This window comes from Dermacentor silvarum, chromosome 3 (assembly GCF_013339745.2).
Source record: "Dermacentor silvarum isolate Dsil-2018 chromosome 3, BIME_Dsil_1.4, whole genome shotgun sequence".
NCBI classification, from domain to species: domain Eukaryota; kingdom Metazoa; phylum Arthropoda; class Arachnida; order Ixodida; family Ixodidae; genus Dermacentor; species Dermacentor silvarum.
Genome location: NC_051156.1, coordinates 100388696 through 100416367, shown reverse-complemented (window position 1 = coordinate 100416367; position 27672 = coordinate 100388696). Strand labels below are relative to the sequence as shown.

Below are 27672 nucleotides of genomic sequence, written 5' to 3'. Positions count from 1 at the left end.
GTATTCAGAAATGCAACTTAGCTTGAAGCTCATACCCGACTTGATTTAAAGGACGCCTGGCGTGAACATGCCCAGGACGCTCATTGCGTTTGCTCCGGCGCGCTCACAATAGGCGTCATTTAAATCAAGTCAAGCACTGACTTGAAGCGAAGTTGCGTTTCTGAATACGGGGGTAAGTGAAGGGAACGCTAAAGGACGATGGTAGAAATCGTAGTCATGAGGATTGCTCAGCAAAAATGACAATGACTCAGCGAAAAAATATTAACACTCAAAAGCCATTGAAATGAGTTCGGACGTGGGTACTAAGTGAAGGAAACACTACAGGATGCTGGTAGAAGTCATAGTCATGAGCATGACTCAGCAAAATGACAATGACTCAGCAAACAAAGTATACCACTCAAAAACTACTGAAATGGGTTCGGACGTGGGTACTAAGGGAAGCAAACACTAAAGGATGCTAGTAGAAGTCATAGTCATGAGCATGACTCAGCAAAATGACAATGACTCAGCAAACAAAGTATACCACTCAAAAACTACTGAAATGGGTTCGGACGTGGGTACTAAGGGAAGCAAACACTAAAGGATGCTAGTAGAAGTCATAGTCATGAGCATGACTAGGCAAAATGACAATGACTTAGGGAAAAAAGATTAACACTCAAAAACCACTGGAATGGATTCCGACGTCGGTAGTAAGTGAAAGAAACACTAAAGGATGGTGGTAAAAGTCATAGTCATGAGCATGACTAAGAAATAAACGTCAATGACTCGGCGAAAAAATCATTAACACTGAAAAACACTGAAATGGGTTCGGACGCGGGTACTAAGTGAAGGAAACACTAAAGGATGGTGGTAGAAGTCAGTCACGAGTATGACTAAGGCTTTCGCCCTAAGGTCTCTTAGGTGTAGCTAAAGGAACTCCTGAGGAATCATGATATGAATATCGTGACATGCGTGTCATATAGCTCATGAAAGAGCCACCTACGTCTTGGTGCTCTCATGGTTGTTTCGTTAACTTGGTAGGCTCCCCGCCGCACACTGCGTCGCATAACATCGATTCCCACAGGGCGTGGGATCTGCCGGCTTTTTTCATTGGTGCATCATTGTTCATGGTTAGCTTGTTTTCACTGTAGGTATATTTCTTGCCCTCCATGCTTGGGAGGGGGGAGAGGGGGGGATGCGGGGGGCATGTGTCCGCAGCAGTAATAATAATAAATAAAAAACTAATAAATGACAACCATTTGACAACCAGGAGACGGCCTTTATTCTTTCCTCTATGCACGACGAACAACAACTGGTGCACAGTAGTCGGAGTTGTAAACAACGTGTTTATGTAGTGGGTGCACATTTTACTTTGGATGCATCGGAGCGGCGGCTCGTCACTCGTTGACAAAGGATCCATTAAAACTTGAGCGCGAAGGGAGAAGGGAATGCACGAGGGTGTGAGGATGATCACCAACGAATGACCGAGACAGGATGTCGGGTGGCACAAAAGTACACAAGACTACACAGTGAGCGGGGCAGGCGCACTACGCAGTCCGCGGGCATAGATTGGGGCATACATGACGGATATGTGACGCCGACAAGACAGGAGGTGGATGACGATGCTCTTTTTTTTTTCTTTCACTATTTGTCTTTCTGTGTAGTGTATAGGTTCGACGAACTCCGCGCCACACGGCAGTGGGCGACGACTGAATGAGATTTTTGGTATAGTAGAGGTAGTTCTGCTATCGTATTTAAGCTAAGCAAATCAGGAACTATGCCATGGCACCAACGCTACAGTGTCGTTCGTACCGTTTTCTCCAGTTTGGTTTATTGGAATGCCCCGCATGGGTTATCTACTCCACCGTGTGAAAGGTACCTACGCGTGCAGGTAATGGAACATTGAACTTGAGCAACAGCCAGTGCAGATACTAACTCATTAGGTGCACAACATTGTACCACTTGTACGTCGGGAGAAGGGACATACTTATGCGGCCGCAAAAATAGCGTGGGCGAGAGAAAAGATACAGCGTACGCATACACTTCACATTTAATACACTTGAAGCACCAAACAAATATTGCACCGGAAAAATTGCAACTTTTGCCAGAGCGATCAAATCGTCGGATGCCTCAAATCCCTCGAAACGACAGATATGTCGATATGAAACACAAAAGACGAGAAAGGCAACCAATACACTGTGCCTTAATTAACTTCGTCTGAAAGCCAAAGGTGGTGGATTCGACTACCACAAAAGCTCGAGGGTACGACTCCCACCGAAGGTCACGGGTTCGAGTGCCTGAATCAACTCTATCTTAATTAACACGATAACGACGGTGACCCAAGCACCATCAAAATTGTTGCGCGGGCGTTTGCATATATAGGTAAGACACGATGCGTCGTCATCGTGTACGATTTCGCGTCGACGACACGGCTATCGCTAAAGGACGTTGAAGGTCGACTGAACGATGAGACATATAAGGCTTTCGCCTTAATAAAGGCCAGATTTCACATTTGTATTTCGTGCCTGAACCTCAACGCCGGCGCGCAACTGTGATGCCGCGGATTTCGAAAATATCCTTTGGTATTTGGGCCGTTTTGCCGCCGGTAAAGTTCTCGAAAACTGCTGGGCAGAGTAGTCGGTTCTTATGCAATGCAACGGTGGTCCTTATTTATGACTGGACCCGAGTACAGACGTTGTGGAAATCCGCGAAGCCAAGGCGTGGCCTCCGCGATCAGCTCCGGCAGCGCGCTGCCGGAGCCGATCGCGGAAGCCACGACAGAGGTGAGTAGTTGCGGGAAATTCCCGGTGGCGTCGCCACCAGTTGTTTGGTTTAGCGTCCCTTGTCCGGGTTACCGAGCCTCCGCTCGTAATAAATGTGGTCGTTCTGCCTGTAGCGTGAAGCGTGATTCACAAATACGTCATAACATTCTATTCATCTTCAGTATCCTTTTAAACAATCAGTAAGTATACAAGCCAAAATATGCGTACACGCACCAACGTACTGAACGGGCACAGTAAAAAGCAATCGCGGCGATTCCTACCGGATTGGGAGCTCAGGGGGAAGGCGTGGAACAATGGGATTTATACTATGCTCACAGGTTAGCGGCACGGGTTTTTACATTGTAAATAGTACCAGCTGACTAATTAATGTATTTGTATGTGGTCTCAAAAGCTGCTTTCAAAACTGTTGCACCAAGATTTTCGTTTGTTGCAATTGCTGCACAAATTTTCTATTGCCCGATCTCAGGAGGAGATTCCGTAACGTCCATGTTCTGTCTTTGACCCTGCACTACCAGGCTATGTGCTGCTACCTCCTCTCTCTCTTTCACATTGTAACGTTTCCGCATGCAGCCGAATAATTTCGTATATTCCCAGCGCTATTCTTCGCGACTTGGACACAGGGTGCGCCAGCACGAATTCCGCATCATTTCCTCGAGGATGACACCGCAAACATATGGAGTTACTGTACCGCATTACGAAACGTTCTGGTATATACCTGTCTCGTTCTAACGGATCTTCGATTTAAAGTATGAAAGCTCAAGCTCTGCCGTGTGACGAAGGTGTTGGGGCGTGTATGTACGTGTATACGTGAGACCACGTGGGGGCTACGTTTATCATGCTTTTACAACCATCAATGTAACAACCATCATGTTTTACAACCGACGATCACGTCCACGGTGTGGTGGGCAGCCCGGCGCCGAAGGTGTCGGTTTCTGCCCCAAAGGACAGCGAAGTCACGTGCCCCGCGGAGGCCTCGCACCGGGAACCAGCGGAAGGTGGTGGTGTAGTAGTGGTGTTAGCGGTCACGACCGAGGAGGGTGCCCGCCGCTGCACCGGCCACGGCTACGTCACAGCCTAGGACTCCTTCACCTTGGTGGCCACCTCACGACTCTGCAAAGCGGAGAGACGGAAACATAGCGGTCACGGTCCGGCACGCGCAATTACAGTCGGGTGTGCATGTAGATTGCACGCAGTGTGGTCCTCCAATGACATTCCAGCGCGTTTGATTGCTGGCTTTCGTGTTCACCCGCTGAGCAGGCTACCACCACTGGCACGGAAGGTGGCGCCATCACCATCGTGGTCCGGTCTGTTCAACCTCGACTGGGGGTTAAAGGTCAGCGCTCTGCGCTAAGTGTTTGTGACGCTGAGCACCATTCCGCAATTCCTGCTAAGTCGGCTGCTTTGTTATAGGGGCTGAATTCAGGAAATGCCTGCGTATACAGAGATCGTGGTATCGCGCAAAAAGCAAGACAACAAGATACGATACGAAAAGCGCACGCGTTTGTATCACCTCCTCGTGTCTAGCTTTGTAAACAGTGCCACGACCACAGCCAACTATAGCGGAAACATTCACTCGTATGCGGAGCTTTGTGGGTAGGGCAAAAAAAAAAAAAAATCAATCCGATGACCCCTACAACGGCGTCTTGCGTAGCCCATTGACGACGAGTAAGCGGTAAAAACGGATTTCGCGTGGCGCTTGCGTTGTTTTGGATCGCCGGCTTTAATGTAGCTTATCTTAATTTCCATACATTTACCGTTATTAAGCAAGCAACTACACGGAGAACGCGGGGAACCGCGTAGCTACTGCCTTTACCGCGGAAAAGACAAAAGACCACAGGGATCCAAGGGGTCTATTGGCGTATGAAAGCAATACATACATAAGGTTTATCGGCGTATGAATGAAATACATACAGAATCGGACCGTGCAAAATCCAGAGCCAGAAAGATAAACAAATGCAATGTTTCGCGTTGTCCGCGGCTCTTTCCGCGCTATAAGCGCTACGGATTACCGACAATCGAGAACGCATACGATGGCGGGATTGCTGCTCTCATAGCTGCTGACGCAAGCATATAAGCTATACGAACTGCATGTACAACGTGTGCAAAGAAACAGATTAACCGAGGGGCTCGCGAGTTTCATTTACATACACTCGTCGTCATCCAATCGTCCTCATGCCGCTGTCGTGCCGTCGGTCGTCACTTCAACGTCGTCACTGCATCGTCCGGTTGCCATCTTCATCCAGGATGGTTGCCATCACCGCCAGGGCATCATCATCATATCATTTTTTCTCATGTCGTCGACGTCACTTTGTCGTCGTTATACCAGCGTCATATTTCGACTGTTCAACATATAACTGTCGTCGTGCCGTCGTCGTTATACGCCTTCGTCGTTCAATCAATGCCACACCTTCTGCGTCACTTCATCGTCACCGCGCGTCCGCGTCATACAGTCGTCGTCGTACTTCCCCGTTCATGGGCGACCTTCCCGAACGAGTGCCATATCGAAGTGGTACGATATTGGAGTATGAGGCATATAACTGATGCGAAGAAAGTTTCAGAATTACTGCTGAACGTGTTAAATAAACGTGACTTCAGGAATATGGCGTGTCTACATTTCTCGATTGGTATTCGCATTACCGTCGACAAGCATCGTGAGATGAGTTCTCCCGTAATTTTTTTTTGTGCAACATTTCTTGCTTCTCAAGCCTTCTCCCATGGCGCAACATGGCGTTTCCATTATTGCAGATGCGTGATTTAAAAAAAATGCAGTCTAACTTAATATTCCTGTTTAATTGTCCCTTTCTGAAAGGTTGCGAATTACAGTATTGTATCCAAGGAATATCGTAAGTTTAGAACAAGTTTATTCCAACCAAAGACGACACGAACATTTTGAGTCACAGCGACGACACAATACCAACAGGCCAAGAACACATACAAAACACTCAGCATTGTATTCACGGCTCGTTTGCGCGCACCCTCGTGTACGTTTCCCGCCGACTAGAAAACTTGGGTCGCTAGGTATATGTGCAATAACTGCGTATGTGCCCGAACAGACAGCAACATTGGCGCTAGACTAGGTGTGTCCCACTGGGTACGGGTGGATGTGCCCATTCCTGGCCTAGCCCCATGAATGGGCATGTGCAGCTGCGGCTCAAGGGGCATAGAAATCTGAAATGTTCTTTCACATGCGTAGCATTCCCATTTGCCCCCATACACCTCTCGTCACCATCCTTCCTTCAACTGGCATCACAGATCACCTTCGTCATCGAGCTTTAAATGGCCCCTCAACAGGTCTGGCCATTTTGAACTCGCAAGCGCAGTGCACGTATACGATACGCGCTTACCATGGTGCCTGCAAAGTATTACATCGCTACGCACCGCGTTCAAACCAAACGACGTGCGCTCTTCTCGCGGGCACCGCGCCCCCATGCAGCCGGAGAGTCAACGTATATCGTCACAAGTGCTGTGACGTCACTGGTAGTGACAGGTGACTTGGAGAATTATTCGAGGCAGCAGCAGTTATTTGTTTGATCTGTTGCTTCAGTAGACGAATTAAAGTTTAGAGAAATAATAAAGCCTATAAACAGAATGTCTGTGTGTTCTTGTTTTACTTCGCACCGTATAGGAAGAGAGAAGTACTTCCGTTTTGTCAGCTTGTTCCCATGTCGTGCAGTCGCGCGCGCGGAGGACGAAACTGTGCCATTTCCTACCGCGTTCCAGTGCGCGATCATGCTCTGTTATCCGCTTGCGCATGCCTCAATGTTCGTGTAACACTGACTTATACCGCTATAGTCGGGTGTTCTCGTGCAGAAACGAGACGAGCGCAACAGATCGCGCGCGAGCAGAAACGCGTGAAAAAGAAATAAGTCGGCGGCCCGTGACGTATGCTCCAGTTCCGATATGGGAGAACGCAGGGAAGGAGTCTCCCTTGCGGAGGCCAGACGGGGCAAGGGGAGAGAAGTGTCCCTGTTGGCGGTGGCGCTCGCCTCCTGAGATCATGGGTTCGCGGCACTGAAATATTTCTATCTCGGCTATTAATGAACTAATTTGAACAATGCTTGCGGTACAACGCTCCCTAGGGAGCACGTAACATCAACCGTATAGCCAAAATGTGCTATGTGGCCTGGTGAGGGGCCCTTTAACACCTACATGCGACGAGGCTGTGCTCGTGTTATCAGTTGCTGCTGCTAGCCCGCTAACTCAAACAAGCTTCGCGTCGTCTAGATTTCAACACTGCGATTAATCTGAACCTGTTTTTTTTTTTCTAATGAAGTGAATTCACGTGCATGACGACCGGTGCAATGGACGCAGATTTCAATCAAAGCAGAACGTAGACAGCACTGCCGGCTTTCTCTTTACGCGAGCCGACGAGGAAAAAAACAAAGTTTTAGGGGGTTTGTTGGAGAGCGACCGCCGTGACTATACGTTCGAGGCTATTATTAGACGCGCGGAACGCCGACGCCGCCACGTCCGCTACCCTCAACGCAAGCGAGTTTATACGGCCTTGCGACCGGTTTCCCAACGCGATGATGCATATCTGCGTCACAGAGCATCGTAAACAAGCTAGGTAACCTTCAGCAATTCCGCATTCACAAACGTCCCTGAAAATTATCACTTGTCGCACCTTCTATCTCTATTATATGGGAATGTGTAAAATTCAAAATTTCGAATGTGTGTCAAATGGCCTTTTCGATACCCCAAACTATGCTATGCTATGTTCGCTATGTTGTAGATAGTGTACAAGCGCTGACTTTTATAGTGTGTTGTTAATTAGTTTCTGTTTCAGGGAGATATTGGGTCGGGATTTTTTTTTTCTTTACCTCTCGTGCGGAACAGTTAAGATTCCGAGCGTCATATTGCAGTACAGTTCCCGTTTGGGCCATTCTTTCTACAGACACTCGTGCACTTAGACTTAGGTGCACGTTAAAGAACCCCATGTGGTCCATGATATTCCGGAGTCCCCCGCTACGGCGTACCTCATAACCAGATGGTGGGTTTGGCACGTAAAACCCCATTATCTAATCTAATCTTCCTGCAGAATGCATATAAGGTATTCTTAACTCTTCGCCTGCACCCTTCGGGGTAGCACATTGGCTTAGGGCGTTGCTCGACTGTGCTGCAGTGGGACGGTTTCGAAGCCCGGCCCCTGAGGCAGCGTACTATTGAAGGATGTACGCGACGCCCCTGTATACGCGAATCCCCGCAGGCCTCCACTACAGGGCTGTACATATTGTATACAGTGTTGATCCGTTGTTATAGTGTATATAGCGCTCACTTTGTTGTTTATAGTGTGTTAAGTTTCTGTTTGAGGGAAGAAGTTGTGTCGGGATTTTTTTTTTCAGTAGTTTTCAGTGGACAGGCGATTTCGCCTAGCCATATAAAGCTTCGCTTTAAAAGCCAGAAAGACAAGTTGGTGTTCTCCATTCTGCTTTTCACTTCTCTTTTGTCGTCGTAAGGGGGAGGCGGCGTATAGTCCAGACTCCCGAGGAGCAACACGCCTACGTGCTAAACAGCTTCGCTGGTCATCCACGTTCACAAAGTGGAATGGCTCATGTTTCTGTGCATTACTGCATGCAAGTATGTTGGAAGAGACATTGCAATGTGAATACTGTCCGCCTATAAATGCCGCGTCATCACTTTCTGGCCGCCACGGGGCGCTGACTCTGTGTTGCCTCTTACTAATACTACGCTCTAAAACCTAACAATTTAATAAAGCTCAAATAAAGGCCTTGTAGACAAAAGTTACTTCTGTCGGCTGATCTGAATAATTATAGGCAATAAAATGTACCACATTAATTATTCACGTCAAAACTACGGCTGAAAACTTGTTAAAGTGCGAGTGTCCGCTCGAGAGCGGCCTCGCTCGGACCAGCGCACAGCTGATCATCGCTCAGGTCTCTCCTCAGCAAGCACACGCATTAACCTTTCGCCTTTTACTAAAGGCTACCGTGGGGAGGGACACTCCAATGAGCCTATAGGCCAATTTATGCAAGGCCCTACGTAGGCTGTTTGGGTGGGTCCTACTATGCGACACCAAAATCAGATCCAGATCTCCCGTGCTACATCGCACGTTGGAGTGAGGTATAGATCTATGACACATATCAAATTTTCAAGTCACGCCTAAATTGTAGAATTCTTCCGCTCAAGTCTAACACAACGTTCAGAGCGCTACCTGAAACGAAGAAGGAATATGAAAAACTAACGTGATGTACTCACGTGGCCACGCGTTTCAAAGTGCTTCTTTGGTATGACATCGATGTCGCGATGCGACGCATGGCGCACAGAAACACGACACATAATAAAGTGCAGTATTCCTTAATGCATTTTCTGTCCACTTCAGATATCTTAAGGGTGTAGGCCAAAAAAAAACTTACTTTAAATCGTATGCCAGGGTTTAAATAACATTTTTCCTGAATAAGCATGTCTTATTTAATTTAATCAACTTTTAAACTGCTGAAATTGGTTCATTTTATTTTTTGGCAGGTGATTTTTGTCATAAAATGTGCTAAACATGCTGGTTGCGTCAGCAGTGATAAGTAACTAATGAATTACTCAAGTGAGTAAAGCTCTGACGTTTATGTAGCTAAGTTTGGCACCTGCACAATGAACTAGGATAAATGCAATGTCATAAATATTCGGAAAGTAATGTTCGAAAAACTAAGCAAAGTGAGGAAAACTGCAAATTTATTTGGACCAAATTTATTTGCAAAATGTGTTGTAAATGCAGAAATACGGCTTAAATTATCTTTGTTATAGTTCATTGCACACATCTGTATGTGAGGAATGAGTGTGCGAAATTTCATACCAAAATAATAATTCAACAAAAAAGTTATCAAGGTTTGCATAACATGAGGTGGAGCAAAATCTTCAGAAAAAGAAAGAAAGATGTCACAATTGAACAACACAGTGGCCCACAACACACCAGCTCCATAGCTGGAGCCCCGATGAGATGCACTGGAGTCTCCGTTTGTTCGTGTGACTGCTCGGCGACAACATAAAATGAAAAAGGTATTTTGAATAATACTTATATAAAAGAAATAGTAATGATTTTCTGTTTTACAATACGAGGGTATGGGTAAGGAAGCTCACTGTAACTCCCAAACTAATCGTGATAGGAAGATAATTTCTTGCAACATGTTACTGAATGCTTGGGCATACATTAAATGTAAAAAGCAAAAAAAATTAAGAAAATTGACTTTTCAAGCTGGCCTACCACCTTAATAGGCACTGCTTACGGAATTGCGATATCGCTATTTATTACTGAATTACATAGTTGAAAGCTTGGTACTTGAGCTACATTGCAATTTCCCGCATTCATCGTTAAGAAAAAAAAAAAAAAAAAAAAAAGAAAAGAAAAGATGCTTTCTGCAGTCCCTAGAGTTTACTTCTTTCTTGTTTTTTTTTTTTAATGTAACAAATCTCCTCGAATTAGATGCAGTAGGTGCTGTTACAAAACGATTCTTCTAGCGCCAATGTATTTGAATAGGAGCTCCCGATGCAAGGGTTCCTCTTAATGACAATTATTTCCATTTTCCCGCTCTTCTCGCTTTTCGTCATCTAGTCGCCTACGTCTTGGTGCTCTCATGAGGGTTTCGTTAACTTGGTATGTATCAAAATTGGCATATTATGACAAGAGTGTATGACGAACATAAATTATAGGTGACATGCGTGTCATGTAGTTCATGAAACAGCCGCCTAAAATGACAATGACCCAGCGAAAAAACATTAACACTCAAAAACAACTGAAATGGGTTCGGACGTCCGTAATAAGTGAAGGAAACACTAACGGATGGTGGTAGGAGCCATAGTCGCGACCATGACTCAACAAAAATGACAATGACTCAGCAAAATATTAACGCCCAAAAACAACTAAAATGGATTCGTACGTGAGTACTAAGGCAAGGAAACACTAAATAATTGTTGTAGAAGCCATAGTCATGAGCATGACTCAGCAACAACGCCAACGACTCAGCAAAAAAAAAAAAAATTAACGCTCAAAAACCACTGAAATGGGTTCGGACGTGGCTACTAAGTGATGGAAAATGCTAAAGGTTGATGGTCATGAGCACGACTAAGGATTTCGCCTTAAGGTCTCCTAGGCCTAGCTAAAGGTGCTCCCGAGAAACTCATGACATGCATGTCATGTTGGTCGTGAAACAGCCGCCTACGTTTTGGTGCTCTCCTGGTCGTTTCGTTAACATGGTAGGCTCCCCTCACACTGCTTCACATAACATCGATTCCCACAGGGTCTGGGATCTGCCTGCTTTTCTTTTAATGCACAGTTCTAGACACAGTAAGAAACCAATACGAGGGAGATCACGGAACACTGCATTCCTGGATTTATAGTACTGCCAAGGAACACCTGACTGTTCTGTAGTTTTTTGCCAGGGAGGCGATTGCGATTCCCTCCTTTGAATCACATCACCCCCCCCCCCCCCCCTCACCGCTCAAAGAAAAAAGTAAAAAGAAAACGAAGCCAACCCCACGCAGGCCCTACGCCACCATTCTTTCCAACAAATAGTTTTTCATGCATACATTTCTTCTTATGCGGCGTCACATAGAGTTATCGATTGAATGCGTCGCAGCAGCTGCGAATCGGACCAGCGGTGTCGTTCTCTGTAGTAGCCGCCGAAAAACAACAGTAACAACAAAGGCATCAGTCATCCCGGAAATGAGAAAACTCTGGCAGCGTCCTCCATCTATATGACCCACGGGAATATTTTCCCTATTGCGTGGAGCAACTGCGTCCCATCGTAACGACAGCGATACTGTCAACACGGTCGTGTAATGAGATGCGAAGATACAACGCCGACGGCGAGTGGGACGTGGCTTTCATCACGCCCGCTGTTGCTGCCGCAGCAAATCAGTGGGCGCTCAAAGTGAAATCCCGGGAACCGCGGAGACAGGAGAGAAACTATAGGAGGGAGTACGACGACGTCCCTCTGATATATGTCCTTCGCAACCCACATCTCCGTGACAGCGTTTTCCCCTTTTCCCCCTCCCGAAAATCCTAAAATGGGACCATCACGTGACGTATGAGATTCGGGCGAACATGGTAGGCAATGTTTGAATCTCTGTGTGTATTATTCGATGCACAGCTCTTCGCCCAATCCAGCAGCCACTGCGCGCACGTATTGTCGCGATGTGCACACAAAGCGTTGGTCGTTGGAGAATTTTCCGCGTTTTCCTCGTCGGAACGTGAGGCAAAGACAGTCGCATTTAGAGCCTTTTTTTTTAATGCACTCACCAAGCCGACGAATATTAGTGGTACATATAGCTATACACTTATCTCGAGCAGCTTTCCCCTTGCGTGATCAGCGTGCCCGCGACATACAAGGGTGTCCCAACTGTCATGCACCCAGATTAAAAAGAAAAAAAAAAGAGCAATTGCGTTACTCGAAGGAAACATAGTGCATATTGCTTCCAGTACAGTGTAGTAGCCGCCAGTCGTTTTTTAGTTACTGCGATTTAACCCTTTCACACGCTCTGTACACAATTGTGCACACGAAGATAGTACATCAACAGCAAAAGCACTGATGAAAGTAATGCTATTTAAAATGTGTCGCATATATCTCGAAACACTTATGGTTGGAATTGTGCTGCAATTTTGTATAAAATGTGTGAAATATTTTAGTAAAATGAGTGGGAAAGTAGACGGTTCGGTGTTCTTCCTTTATGTGAGTATGTCGTTGTATGTAGCGGGTTCACTTCTCTAATTCTTTCTCACAATGTCATGCAGCAGACATAATTTTCAAGCGGCTGGATAAGTGTTTTTCAAGCTTTTCAAAACACGAAATAGTTGATCTTTTCGTATTTGATGTTCCTGTAGCGAGTTTTCGCGTGGAGTCCACATTCCGTAAACTTGACAAAACTCATTAAAGAATTGAAAATTCTTAATCTTTTCTGCAGCTGTAAACTTTCTATGATTCTGAAGATGCAAGAAATGTGTCGAAAGTAAGTTTTCAATCAACAGGATTAGTGGCATCTGAAAGGGTTAATTAGGTAATTGTAATTAATTATCTAACTCGGGAAGGACTGTCCTAATTATCAAAGTGTCAATGAGAAAATTGCAGAGCATCTTGAGGAACTCCCGATATACAGGTTTCTGTTGCTCAATACGTGCTATACAAAAGTGTTTTTCCGAGCGTTAAAGAAGCCCGCCAATACACGCAAAGTGCCTCGAGAGACCAGTCACGCGGCTATTTTGCGTGTATTCGCGGGCTTTTCTCACGCTCGGAAACACACTCTTATATAGCACGTATTGACCAACAGAAAGCTGTATATCGGGAGTTCCTCAAGTTGCTCTACAATTTTCTCATTGACACTTTGATAATTAGGACAGTACCTTTCGAGGTAGATAACTAGTTACAATTACCTAACTAAATCGCAGTAACGAAAAAATTACTGGCGGCTACTGCACTGAACTGGAAACAATATGCACTAGGTTTCCTTCGAGTAACGGAATTGCTTTTCTTCATGATAGTTGGGACACCCTGTATATGTACACATGTTCTCCGCTAAACACGTGATAGCCAGAAACGCGGAAAGCGTGAAACGGCAAAGAACGGCACAACGCACTGCACTTACCGATCGCTCGACCACGCGACCGCCGAATTCGGGTGTGTCCATTGGCTGCAAGGAACAAGAGAAAAGGGCCAATGAAATAATCTTAAGGTATCGGAATATTCATACCATGTATTAAACACAGGTACAGCGAGCAACGAGTTGCATTTTCATTTTAACACCCTTGAAAAAAGCGAGATAGAAACAATGTATAGAAACGACTCAAAATTTTCACTCAAAATTTGCAACATGAAATTTTCTATTTTTCGGTCGGCGTCGTTCAGTAAACCGGTTCGCAGCTTCGCTTGTGTGCCTCCGTACCGGAAAGAAAATTGTTGCATGCGCGTGTCACCATCAGATAAATTAAATTAAGTTATGGGGTTTCAAGCGCTAAAACCACGGTATAATTATGAGGCATGCCGCAATGAAGGGCTGCGGATTAAGGTTGTCCACCATGGGGTTCTTTTAACGTGCACCTAAATTTAAGCGCACGATCGTTCTTGCATTTCGCCGCCATCGAAATGTGGCCGCCGAAGCCGGGGTCGAACATGCGACCTCGAGCTCGGCGGCACAACGCCGCAGCCTCTAAGCTATCCGCGAATCGCCATCCGTGATGCGAGCTACTGCGCAGATGTGGGCTGCTCTTGGCTCCTATATAGAAAACACGCAAACAATGAATGTTAAATGCTTCATCAAGGCGAAATATTGCAAATTTGTTGGAACATACTATATGAGTGAGAACAAAGCAGCAGTGATGGCTGAATTTTCTTTCATAGTTGAAAAAGAAAGATCGAGCGGATACGGTGGGGCGAACCATTTTTGAAACGTTCAATTAACCACTATGCACTGATACACACGGTTCTTTTGGTCAATGTAATGTACATATTTATGACAAGTTTATTTAGAGCATGTGCACGCGTTGCACACTTATATACGCAATCTTACACTTCATGCACACGTTACCTTATACTATAGCCTGTTTCTTCTTTTCCTCTTTCTATTCCCCCTTTTCCTTACCCCTATAGTGTAGGGTAGCAAACCGGACGCTCTTCTGGTTGACCTCCCTGCCTTTCCTCTCCTTCATCTCTCTTTCTCTATTTACCTCCAACACATTTTATTGTAATATCAAAAACACAGACAGCGCCGGCGAATTCTCGCCGTCGGTGTCGGCATCGCCGTGAGGTTCTGCATATATTCTAAGTGCGATATGATCCTATCTCGCCTCGCGCGCCCTGTGCTGTGGGTACATCGCCCGAGCTCTATCTTGGAAATAATCAGCGGTGGGTGCAAAAATTAGGCGACCCGAGATGTCTAATGGCTTCATTTGCGATGCGTTCTCGCGCGCCTAGTTCGCCTTGAAGCGAGAGGCAGCATGAAGGAGAATTGGCTCGCCGCTTTTGCCGCTCTTCATTACTCCAGTCACGGCGGCTGGGTAAAAAACAAAAGCTTTTTTTCTTTATCCAGCGGCCGTGCTCCAGTGTTCTGACAGCGAGGGTCCGCGGTCATCGAGTGAGATGTGTTTGTTTTTGCCTGTGCGCGCGTGACACCATGCTTTTCAATTTAGCTAGCAAGCGAATGCTTAGTGTCCTTTATACGGCCGATAAAATTACTAACGTTACTTGGTATAGCAGTCTAACAATTTGCTACGTCAATGAATGCTACGCCTTACGGGTGAAACTGTGACTTTTTTGCTTCAAAACGTGTTTTTTGTCACCAAATTTTTTTTTCTGTGAGCTCCTAAAATAGTGTGAAATAAAGTTTAAAACAGTTACTCATTTGCTTGCCTACATTTTTTGGGGTAGATAGTGAAGAGGCTAAGTAGATAGCAAGGGAGAGAGAGAGATAGAAATGAGATGAGACATACGGTTTGCTACCCCGTACTTGGGGAGGGGTAAGCGGATATAAGAAATGGAAAGCGGAGAAGGGAAGCAGGACCCACAGAAAGGGCAGAGCTCGCACACGCACGCTCGCACACGCACACGACAGAAAAATAAACCGGTCGTTCGACTGGTTCACTTGAACTAAGTAACTAAGTCCATACAATATTATTTAGTCTACCCTACAGTCCAAGCGTTCCACGCTTTTCAAATAGTTTTCAAACAACAAATTTAAAGCAACGCCGTTTGCAGTGGTCGCCTTGATACAGGCCACAAGCATTGTTATCAGCGTTCGAGGCACCTCTATGTTATGGGCAATTCGTTTAGCTGAAAACTGATCACATGCGCAAGAAAGCCAACTTCCTCTGCACGGCCGTTTGATGTTTTGTAGAACATTCTAGTACCTTAGGTAGCCAAAAAAAAAAAAAAAGGGAAGTGCATGGAACACCGCGATATGGCCTAACTGCACTTAGGCCGACGCCGTGAAACCAAGGTAGCGCTGACGCGACCACAAACCGCCCTCTATTATGCAGTACGCTGTGTGCGGTCTTACTCTTGTTGTGCACTTGTATACAGTATATGCTTGCACTCAAAAGGTGAACCTGAACACCCACCCTGCTTCTCTCCCGCTCAATGTTTCGCCTGAATTTCCGTGCGGAGGCGTTATCGTAGCTTTTAGTTAGCTTTGGTTATACGCTCTACTTGGAGAGCATCGAAAGAAACAACGAAATAGAGAAAGAAGAAGAAGCAAGCAAGTGAGCGAGCTAGCATGCCTGAGAGGCCTCGGTGCTTATAGAGAGCGAAAGTTGAAACCGAAACGTAGAGAGGTCTCCCCTCACTTGTGCACCCGCATGGGTCTAGAGGGTCGGTCTACCTCGCGAGACGAGTCAGATGTAAAAAAAGAATGAAAGACATAAAAATCAGGAAAGGTTAAAGAAAAACAAGAGGAATGGAAAGGAAGGAAAAGAAAGGAAGAACACCAAAAGGAGGAAGGCGATAGAAGCCGTGCAATGTGCGGTGTGCGAACTTATGGTGTGGTCAGGACTAGCAATGCATGCCGCAGTGAGAGAAAGAGGGTTGGGGGTGACGAGAGGAAAGGCAGGGAGGTCAACCAGACGAGCGTCCGGTTTGCTACCCTGAACAGGAGAAGGCTAAGGAGTGAGGATCAAAGGCGAATGTCTCGGCAACCTTCGGTTTGCAGATGCCATTGTCCTATTCAGCAACAATGGAGACGAATTACAAGGAATGATTGAGGACCTTAAACGAGAAAGTGTAAGAGGGGGGTTGATTATTAATATGCAGACGACAAAGATAATGTTCAATAGCCTGGAAAAGAAACAAGAATTCAGGATCGCCAGTCAGCCTCTAGAGTCTGTAATGGAGTACGTTTATCTAGGTCAATTACTCACAGGGGACCCTGATTACGAGAAAGAAATTTACAGAAGAATAAAATTGAGTTGGAGTGCATACGGCAGGCATTGCCAAATCCTTTCTTTCCGCCTTTCATTTCCCCTTCCCCCAGTGCAGGGTAGGAAACCAGAATCCTTTCGGGTTAACCTCCCTGCCTTTCCCACCACGTTTCTCTCTCTCTCTCTCTCTGACAGGGAGCTTGTCACTGTCGTTGAAAGGAAAAGTGTACAATCATTGCATTCTGCCGGTGCTAACATATGGGGCAGAAACTTGGAGGTTAACAAATGATCTCGAGAACAAGTTAAGGATCGCACACAGAGCGATGGAACGAAAAATGTTAGGCCTAACGTTGAGAGACGGGAAGAGAGCGGTGTGTATCAGAGAGCAAACGGGGATAGCCCATATTCTAATTGAGATTAACAGAAAAACATGGAGCTGGGTAGGCCATGTAATGCGTAGGATGGATAACGGGTGGACCATTTGAGTTACAGAATGAATACCAAGAGAAGGGAAGCGCAGTCGAGGACGGCAGAAAACTAGGTGGGGTGTTGAAGTTAGGAAATTTGCAGACCCAAGTTGGAATGAGCTAGCGCAAGACAGGGGTAATTGGAGATCGCAGCTAGAGGCCTTCGTCGTACAGCAGGCATAAATTATAGGCTGATGATTATGATGATGATGACGGGGGAAAATGGAAATGGCGGAATGCGAGGAGCAAAAGAGAGTGAGCACTGAGTGTACGCGGGAGGATAAATAAATAAATAAATAAATAAATAAATAAATAAATAAATAAATAAATAAATAAACCTTCCTAAATATTTTGTGGTCGGTCTTTGTCTTCATCTTAGTAATATTCCGTCCTGGCCCAACGTGATCCCGTGATACCCTCGACTTAATTCCGTGACATACGCACTCCACAAGTGTGACTATACGAGACCCGTGAGCTTGTCTATGCATAGAAATGCAGAGATTTTTTTTTTCATAGCATGGAGAGGCTGGATGGCCGCCATCGAGTCCTCCCTTGCGGATTTCCTTAACTTTTTTTATTGTTTAATGCGAATAGCATTCTTGGCATGTCAGATCAAGTTTCCTTGCGGCTATATAACCCATCTAATCGCTTTCACGGGTCGATCCTTAACATAAGCACAGTCTAAAAATGTAGGCCGATCCCGAAGGTAATGTATTCTAAAACTGCTTAAAATTTATCCAGTGCTGGACAGAATCAAACCCGCGTCACACGGGTCCCTGAGGCACAGCACTTCGACGCTTTAGCGCACTGCGCCGCAAATGTCCGCGGACAGGCAAGGGTTAATTCTCAGTGTGTGTTAGTACGCACTTGCTCTCCATGCATCTTGGAGGCGGCGGACTTCGCGGGTGCGCCGCTAGATGCCACCGCCCGATTTAAAGGATCCATCCATCCATCCATCCATCCGCCCCCCCCCCCCCCCCCCCCCCCCCCGCCCGCCCGCCCGTCCGTCCGTCCGAAGCGCGAGAGAGGTACCCGCGGCCGCATTACACGGCTCATAAATGACGCGCATCGGATATTCGCATACTTGCATAGTCACCGTAGATGAGCTCTGACCAAATATTGTTTTGTTTTTTGCTGTTTTCTACGGGGATGCGAACAACGTTAATGCCTTAAACGGCGCATTCAGACGTGTGCGCTGCGAATTCTTCGAAAAGTGAATACTCAAGCGGTACGTTTAAGAGATGCAATCGTGTAAAAGAGTGATTTTTTAAGCGCTTTTTTTTTTGCGAACGGAACTATTTCAGCATAGGTAGTGACTTGTCACACATGCTTGTCACCAGTCATGCGGGGTAACTGCATTACGCCTGCTATTCGCAAACTTGTGTCAAATGTCTCGTATGTATATAGGTTGCGTTTCCGTTACTCTATATGAGATTGTAAAAGGTTTTATTTGTATTTTTTACCTGCGTTGTTTGTTCGATTAGTGTGTTTTCTGTTTGTCTATTTTTAGCTACGATACTGGAATAGCCGACTCTTGAATAGCCAAGTTTCCTGTAATGTCGCAGGTAATACACGACATAACAGCGGCTATAACAAAACATCGCTGTACTCTTTCAGCTTCGGTTGAACGACGAAAGCTTTATTAAATTTCCTTAACAACAGATTGCTTTCCGGAAGAAGAACTGAGGGAGGCGCCGTTCCCCAAACTTGCTCCTGTTTCACAGGACGAGGGCCGTGAGACGCCTCCCGAGAGTGTGGTTCGATAGTTGCCGAACTAAACGCTGCCAGACCGAGAGCTCTCGCTGTTTTTTTTTTTTCTTTTACTTTCTCTCTTAGATCAATGCCTGGCAGCTTCAAAAAGAAAAAAAAAATATCGAGGAGAAGTAGGCGTATATAGATGGCCACATGTCCACCGAACCACTTTGGAGGAAGGGGACCAGTTGGGGCGGAGGGTCGAGGTCACTACACGAATACCGGCCGCGCTCATCCGAGAAACCCTACCCTTCCAGAAAAAGGAAAAAAAAAAAAAGATGATGCATCTTCTGTCGGAAAAGATAACCAAGATGCCATGTCTACAACAAGTTTTCCCGCTCTGTCAGACAAGAAAAGTACGGACAAAAAAAAAAAGAAAGAAAGAAATGGAGGAACAAGCGGATATTGTACGCTGAAACTGAGACGGCGCGCATCGCGGGGAGGCATTCGTCTCAATTTGATGAGGCAGTGCAGTCCCGATAGAGGAAGCAGCAGCAACAGCGGCTATAGGAGAGGGACGGGCAGTTATACAGTGGGCGTGCGCATTTCTTCGGAACGTGACCGAGTAGTTCAAGTACAGCAACGGAACCCGCTGAACATTACGCCGTAAAGCCTGTGCTCGGGACAAGCCGGATCTTGTTCACTATTGTGCGTGCTCTCGTAGAGCACGGACAATAGACACGAGTTTCTGGGCTTCCTTGCTCTGGCCTTTGCTCGTACTTTCTGATGCGAGCCCGCTTTACAAACGGCGTTCGCAACAAGGAAGATAATAACGTGACTGGTTGAATGAATGGGAGATGAGAATAGGTGACGCGCGCCCTAATGAATAAGCACGTATACTCGATATGCCCTGTATCTATAACCCTATATGATCATACGGGACCTTGTATCAAAATCCGTGTGTTGCACATAAACCCACGTGGCCATATAGGATTATGGTATACGGGGCACTTGGGTCTTTTTTTTTAGAGGGGTGTTGATTGAACGAGTGAACATTGTGTGACAGACTGATTGGCTGAAAGATTTAACGCTCCAAGGAAACACATGGACTATCAGAGGCGCCGTTGTGGCAGTGCTTCGAATTAATATATATATCGACTTCCTGGGAGTAATGATAGGGCCAATAAAGAGGAATACAAAGTCAAAATGGATTGGTAAATTACAGCTCCCAAATACCACTATGCTCAGTCTTGTTGCGAGCGGCGAATCGTCAAGGCATAAAATATGCAAATGCAATAAACGGGTAGGCCATCGCCACCTTGTTGTTTTCACACTAGCTACACGTGACGTCATTTGACGGCGACTGCTCGAGACGGGTTACTTGTTTAGGGTTGAACAACCGTTTCGTCGCATTAGAAAGCGGCCAAAGGCTCAAACTAAAGAGTTCTGAGAAGGTCTCGCGCACGAAAAACGCAAAAAGGAAAGAAAGGAAGGAAGAAAGAAAACGGCTCGTACAAACTAAAATGCTTTGAAATCCAGGACATCACAATGCATGCAAGCATACCGGCGCTTCGCTTTGAGTGCGAACTTAAAAAAAAAAGGGGGGGGGGGGGGGCGAGCTTTAACCTTCATTTCTTCACCATTATTCGACCCTACATTCCAAGAAATAACTAGACAGAGTTTCGAAACTAGGCTTTACCAATGTTAAAAATTATACAGGGTTGCTTTTTGGGGGGGTCCCTTTTAACGCGCACCCAAAACGCGAGCGTTCTCGCCTTCCACCCTCACCAAAGTAAGGCCACTGCACTCGGAAATGAAACTGGCGACCTCGCGCTCATCGTGTGAACGCCGTAGCCGCTTAGCCAGCTCGGTGAGGAGGAGCAACGTGTGATTTACTCGCCAAACATTAGATAGGCAATGTTACCTCCGGGCACCACTCCGTTCATGCGATACCCACAACATGCACGATCACGTTCACGATGCGCCCTTTTCGCTGGCTGCAAATCCAGCCGAATTACCACTGTCGCAGATGCGGTGACATCCCGAAGAGTCGATCATTCGGGAACCTCGCTTTTAAAGCGAAGCTTTCATTTGCCTCTCCTCACTTTGCGGATGCCGGTAGCTGTTGGCTAGCCTAGCAGGCAACAACTACCAAGTGCACCAAGTATGTGACTATGTGCACTTGAGTAGGTGCCTATTCTTGGCCAATATTTTGGCCAATATTCCAGAATGAGTACGAGCTACTGTGACACCAGGGGTACGGAAGCCCTTAAATGTATTTAGACATGCGTCGCACTTGTCAGTGTCATCACCGCCCTTATGAGTAAGTTCTTATCCATATAAACCAAACTCCCCCGCCTCTCCGTCCACGGATGATTCTAGTTAAGAGTGGAAGCCATAACCACGGAGTACATAACAAACACAGCTGTCTCTCTCTTTCCCTCGACAAGCATCACACTTGGCCCTAGTCCTCGTGACACAGAGAGCTGGGAGCACCAGGGGACAATGCCGTGTGCTTGTAACCCAAAAATATCACTGCCTCGCTCCCTCAAGGTAGCTGCGCATCATAGATTACCACATTGCGTTCTAGCTCTGTGTTTTAGCTGAGACCACGTGGGAGAGCATACGGTCTTTTAAAATGTTAATGAAAAAAAAATGCAGCCAGTGCAAAGAAGTGAAATCTGTCGAAACAGCGGAGCTGTGGTCATTCTGTTTCTGCGATTGTCGCGCATGTTTCTTTTAACAGCGATGGACGCCGAGCGGCGTCCATCGTTCGAAGAGCGCGCGGCGCAAACACCTGCTATTATACCCCGGCGCCTCTCCTCCTCCTTCCCGGCGCGTGTTCCGATTGGTCGGCGCACGCTCGACTAAGAACAGCTCCGCTGTTAAAAAAAAATTGTGTCGTACAGATATCCGCGTCAACGACGACACTGAGAAGTAAGAGATAATTTTTCCTCATTGCGGCAGAGTTCGAAAGATCCCTTTACAGGCCGTTAAAAATCTTCGTCGCTGCGTGTTGCACTGATGGAGATCTCAGTTTTTGTGCACAGGTCTATTATTATTAATGATTAGAACAGGACAAGCGCTAAAAGTAGAAGCGAGACGATTAAGAAGACCATTAGGATGATGAAACGCTTAATTCTCCACGCGCGTCCTTAAGCCGGTTGAAGATACCGAGCTGCAGAGAACTAATTGCCCACATTATAGCTAAGCCTTGCGTATGTAGAGCTTTGGCGTGGCCTCACTTTGACGGACAGAATTCCAAAACACGCCCGCGTTTTACCGCTATCGAGCTGCACACCTTTGAAGCTGGGCCGAATCAGCGAGATGGATGTAGCCGTATGTGCCTCGGGATGTACGAGCGGATTCTGAAAAACGATATGAAAGGTGAAACCACGTGCGTGAGGTAAGTCATCACGGCCTCCTTAGCAGTTAGCGCCATGCCACCTCTATATATGGCAACGACAAGGCTTCATCGACCGGCACCCGCTCCGAGCGCCGTGGCGTGTAACACGGGGTCGTCCCCCGGGGCCCAAGAGCCCGGACAAAAGAAAACTTCAAGGTCAGCTACTCCTGATCCCCGCGCGAGGATCATGGCGTTGTGCAAATAACGAGAGACAGGGCACCATCAGCCATAGCTGCAAGAGACCCCTCATTTACTGCTCACGGCTAAACTTTTTACAATGAGGCGCGACTGCTGCATCAGCTGGCACTGCAATGTCTGCAGGGGCGTACATACATACATACATACATACATACATACATACATACATACATACATACATACATACATACATACATACATACATACATACATACATACATACATACATACATACACGGACAGACAGACAGACCGACAGGTTGTCCCAGGTAACTTGAGCCAATAATTCAAAAATGAAAGACACTTCGGACGCGAATCGAAACGAACGTATATATACGTGTTGGCAGTAGTCTAGAGTAAGTCAGACTATATTGTTTATTTTCGTCATCACTAATTATTTAATTACATTTAACTACGAAGCTTTTTAATTGCGTATCACAACAAGTGCGATACGCAAAGTTGTAGAGCGCGTTCAGAAACCACCTAATAAATTGTTTTCTACCCCATATGTCCCACGTACTTTTTCCCGCGTGCCAAGGAAAACCCGCGAAATACGAAAATAAAGTCGCAGTTTCGCCCGAAAGGCGAAGCATCAATTGCGATAGCAAATTAGTAGACGGCTATATGGAGTAAGGATAGTAGTTTTATCGGTCGTATAAACATGAAAACATTCGCTTACTAACTGAATTAACAAGTACTGGTGTCAGCACGCACAAGAAAACATGAGCACATCACACTCGATGACCGCAGACACTTGCTGTCAAAACGCTGGCTTGAGCAAGCGCAGCTGCGAGCGAAGTGACCTTCGTGCGGCCTATCGCTTCAACGGAAACTGAGCGACGAAATCACAGCGCGCATAAAGGCATGAGTCCGTCTGCAGATCGCTTTCAAGATACGGCGCGCGCGAACGCGCGCTGCCGCGCAAAGTACAAGTACGCAGCTGCTGGCAGAGTAGAAGCCACACTACACCGCTTTCACTGGCACATACAGCATGCGGCGCGCGACGATCTTATCGCCCTTGGACTTTATACAGAACCTCACGGCGACGCCGACGGTAGAAATCCGCTTGGAGTGTCCATATAATTGCTATCGCAAAAAAAGAAAACCACGTGACAGACAGACAAATAATAGATATCTAAATAGATGTACAGACAGACACGGTCGGACAGAGAGAAACAGACAAATAGTAGATATATAAAGCGACAGACAGACAGACAGACAGACAGACAGACAGACAGACAGACAGACAGACAGGTTGTCCCACTTGACTTAAGCGAATATTTCAAAAATGATTAACAGTCCAATTCAATAGCAGTCGCTTGCTTGAGCGACTGCTATCGTGCTGCGCTCAAGCGGGCCATGGATGAACAAGCAAGTGGCCACGGGGAAATGAGTAAGCGCTGGCATTTGGGCCTCCAGCTCTGGTCGCCTAACAGCCTAACAGCGCAAATGCATACTACTGGCCGAGCGCTGCCGAAGCGATAAGGCGGCGATAAAGCCACAGTCGGGTTGCGGCCGCACTTGCTCACCCATTGCACGCTTGAGCGCAGCCCACCAATCATGAACCTTAACCAGATTGGCCAACTCGTCGCTCTTATATATATATATATATAGCAGCGCAGGACCACGTACAACGAAAAGAAGAAACTGAGCCACGGAAGAAGAACCCGATTTCATGCTGCTTGGTACACAAGTGACGGTGCCCAAGTCAAATTCGCCTTTTCAATTCAAATTTATTGACGACACATGCAACAGTTCCTTTAGCAGCGTAACTGACGGCGTAAATAAAGCGCGTAACAAAACGACTATTATCCGGCAAGGAACTCGAGTACGACTCATACCTACACAGTAAAATAATTTGCACCCTTGATGGTGGCAACTGCGAATCATAACACCCTTGAAGGGTGTTATGATTCAAGAAACATCCCATCATCATGTCGATTTTCGAAGCATAGGGTAGTTCTAGATGTCACAGCACCCTTACGCCCACCATAAGGGTGTACCGACTAAGAAAATTGAACGAGGGTGTAAGGGTGTTTTATTTTATCTTTACTACATTCACAAACATACAGTTTTGCGAAGAGAGAGCGCCTCCCACAGCACTACAAACCAGTAGCGGATCCAGAAGGGGCACTCGCCTACCCCACCCGTTCCCCCCGAGACATGTTGTGTCTTCAAAGCTGACAAAGACTTGTGCCGAGAGGCCCCCTCCGTTTCACTGTATGTTTTGACGAGCCCCCCCTCCGCCCATCTTAGGAATGTGCTGGTAAAAACCGGTTGCTTAAGCACTACTGTCTATTATGTCATTGTATGCTAGTAAGCTAGGTGGCACACAGTTCTCAAATGCCTTCGTGCACAATTAATTAAACTCCACGGAATCGCAAATGCGCGTGCACATGTTTTTATTGTATTGAATTCTTAACCGAAAGAAAAGTATTCAAAACTTTTTCAGCAAGCCACGACTCTTGTGCAGCTTTTACTTTTGGGACGCCAGGAATCCAGCAAAATGAATAGGCAGGTGACAGCATGCGACTGCGCGATTGCTTGAATTTGAGGTCTCGCTATAGCGAGACCTCAAATTTTTGTTCAATTAAAACTAGGAGTGTTCGAATTTCTACATTTTCTGATAAAATCGAATACGAATATGCGGGGAAAATGGCCTTCGAATATCAAACAATACACCGAATATCCCATTTCTATATAAAGTGAAATATAAAGGTCGTACGTAGTCCCGTGTGGTAAAAGAAAGAGGCTCATTTTCATCATTTGATACATGTGATGCCGTTCAGACCTTGGCGCCCAGTCAATTTGGAACTTGTAAATGAGAAGACACAACTAAAAGCTGATACCATCTGGCGCACTATCACTTAGGTTGTAGTTAAACCGAGAAACAGCCCGTCACCATATATGTTGAAAGGTGCAAAGTGCAATAGCACAGCATCGCACATCGTTTCAAAGGGGTGCCAACGTGTTGAGATGGCCCAAATAATAAATTGCTTTGCCGTAACCGAGAAAAGAAGTTCGTAGGCTGCCTAAAGCTGAGTAATCCTTATTGAATGACTGGAAATTACAGAGCAGAAGTTAGCAACTCCGTGCTTGGTACCTGGTAACACAGCGACTGGTACCTCAGCACAGCAGCTGCGGCTCTATCACGGCAGAATCATTCGCAAAATTCACCACTTACACCCTTCTTCCTGCATACACGAAAAAATGTTATCTCTCAGTGAAAAAAAAGAGAATAGTCGTCAACTTCGAATAGTGAATAGCCGAATGAAATACCAATCGAATGGCAAAGGCTATTTAATTCGGGATCAGAAAGTTCGAGTATTCGCACACCCTTAACAAAACTGAACGAAGAGCTCCTTGTGTAACATCTAGTTACACCGCTTCATTAGCGCTTTAAGAAGTGCGTGGCATGATTTTTATTGAAAAATCATTGTCTGGTTTGCTCTCCGTGTTTGTTTTTTTATTGCTCATATATGAACCGAATAATTTGAGAGCAAATGTTGCAGAGAATTAAATCGTGGTCCTACAAAATTAAGGTTACTTAACCTGGGTGGGAAGAAGTACAAAACTCGAACTTTCGACAACGATCGGCCACGCCTGTACAGATCGAGCTACACAAGCGCGTCGCAAACGCAATCGGTCTCCAACGCATCATACTCGAACGTGCACAGCTGTCACTGTGAGCATCTATCCCCAAGTTGTCCGCTTAGCAGACCGGGCGCCTGGTAACAACTTTTTTCCCACAGCCTGCTTTCGAACAAAGCAAGCGCAAGGGCCAAAAGGAAAAAAAAAAAGAGAAAGACCGGACAAATACTGCTAGCACGCACGTCCTTTGTTCCACTCCTTCCGCGAAGTATCGTTACAAAGGAGAGATTGACAGCCCGTCCGCTATTGCCGAAAGAAGCTGGATCCGGAATCGGGAAGACGCGCGTGACAGTCTATCATACTGAACGTATGCTGTACGAGAGAAACGACGCAAAAGCGCGTCCGCGCGCGGAGGTCGTTACAGCGCCGATTGAGACGTGAAATGTGGCCTCGTGACGGGTCCTAGCGCCGGGCTCCCGCTGCTGCTAAGTGACCGCGCCGGAGACAAAGGAGAAGAGCGCCGCGACGGCGAGCGTGTGTGCGCAGTTGACGGCGCCGGCTCTCCCGTTCGTGGAAGGGAAGAAAGGCTATATGGGGGATCCACGCACGGAGGCGCCCCGATCGAGTCGGAGGTCCCGCGTCATTAACAACGGTCCGTTCTTTCTTCCACACCGGGTCATCATCAGGCACGTCGTCGTATACGCGCCATGTGGCGGGTCCGCGTGACGTCACGCAGCATACGGCACGGGGGCTAGAGCACGTCGGAGTCACGGCGACGACGATGGAAGATGGAGGAGGGGTCAACGTATTTTATGTAGGACGGAGCACCGATTGCGCAATCCGCGAGGGTACGTGTCGCTGGACGGGCTACTTCATTCCAGGATATACGCTGCACTCGCGCAACCACACGCTACGCGGTGACACTCCGGTCGCTCGACGACAGAACGTTTCGTGAGGCGGGTCGGAACGCCTCGTTTAAAAAAGAAAAGCACGCCCGTAAGAGCCGGACAGAAACGCACGCACACCAGCGGGCGCGTACGCCTCCTTCCCGGCGTCGTCAGCGGTCGCGCTCGCCGGGAAACGTGGTAACGACAAAGGGGCGTACCTGCGGCCGGTCGACGGAGTGACCTCCCACCGTGGCTCTGACCAGGGCTCCCAGGTTGCGTACGAAGATGACAAACTCGACGCACATGGCTGCCCGCCGGTAAGAGCGCGGATGGGAAACTACTGGTGACGCCGCGCGACAAGAGCTTACGCTAGCGCGCGCACCGTGGCGTCGTGGTCGCCGTCGCCGATCGGAGGAGGCACGGTTATGGACAGGCCGCGGCTGCGCCGACTGCCTGGCCTCGGGGCCTAGAGTCCCAGGGTAAAACGCAGTGCGCCGTCCAATCGATTGGCGCCGGCCCGCTGCGCAGATGAAAAGCGGGCGCGCGCGGGAAAACGAGGGAAGCGAAAGAGCCGGCCCAGTATCCCGGCGCGCATTCTTTTCGCCTCTTTGGGCGCACCAAAGCTATAGTGTTGGCGGGGGCCCGTCGCCCGGACAAAGCGGGCTCGCTTACGCTGTCGGCGCGGTTTTTCTCCGCCGAAAAGCTCCAATTGATTGTAGTCGCGGCTTTGCCGCGCGATCTGTCGCTGACCGGTAAATGTGGGTCTCGTAGAGGTCGCTGTCTGGGGCCGTCCGGAACGACGGTGGAGCGATAGGAGCGG

General features: G+C 47.0%; 1 long non-coding RNA gene and 1 other non-coding gene across 2 annotated transcripts; one reads left to right on the top strand and one right to left on the bottom strand.

The window, feature by feature from the left end:
- Positions 1 to 1244: 1244 nt before the first annotated feature.
- Positions 1245 to 27294, bottom strand: LOC119445617 (uncharacterized). Its single transcript, XR_005190645.2, has 3 exons — positions 27071 to 27294; positions 13350 to 13394; positions 1245 to 3872 (listed from the first exon to the last, which is right to left on the bottom strand). It is a non-coding gene; the product is annotated as an uncharacterized LOC119445617 (long non-coding RNA).
- Positions 8649 to 8771, top strand: LOC119446984 (U5 spliceosomal RNA). The gene has a single exon (XR_005190885.1). It is a non-coding gene; the product is annotated as a U5 spliceosomal RNA (small nuclear RNA).
- Positions 27295 to 27672: the final 378 nt, after the last annotated feature.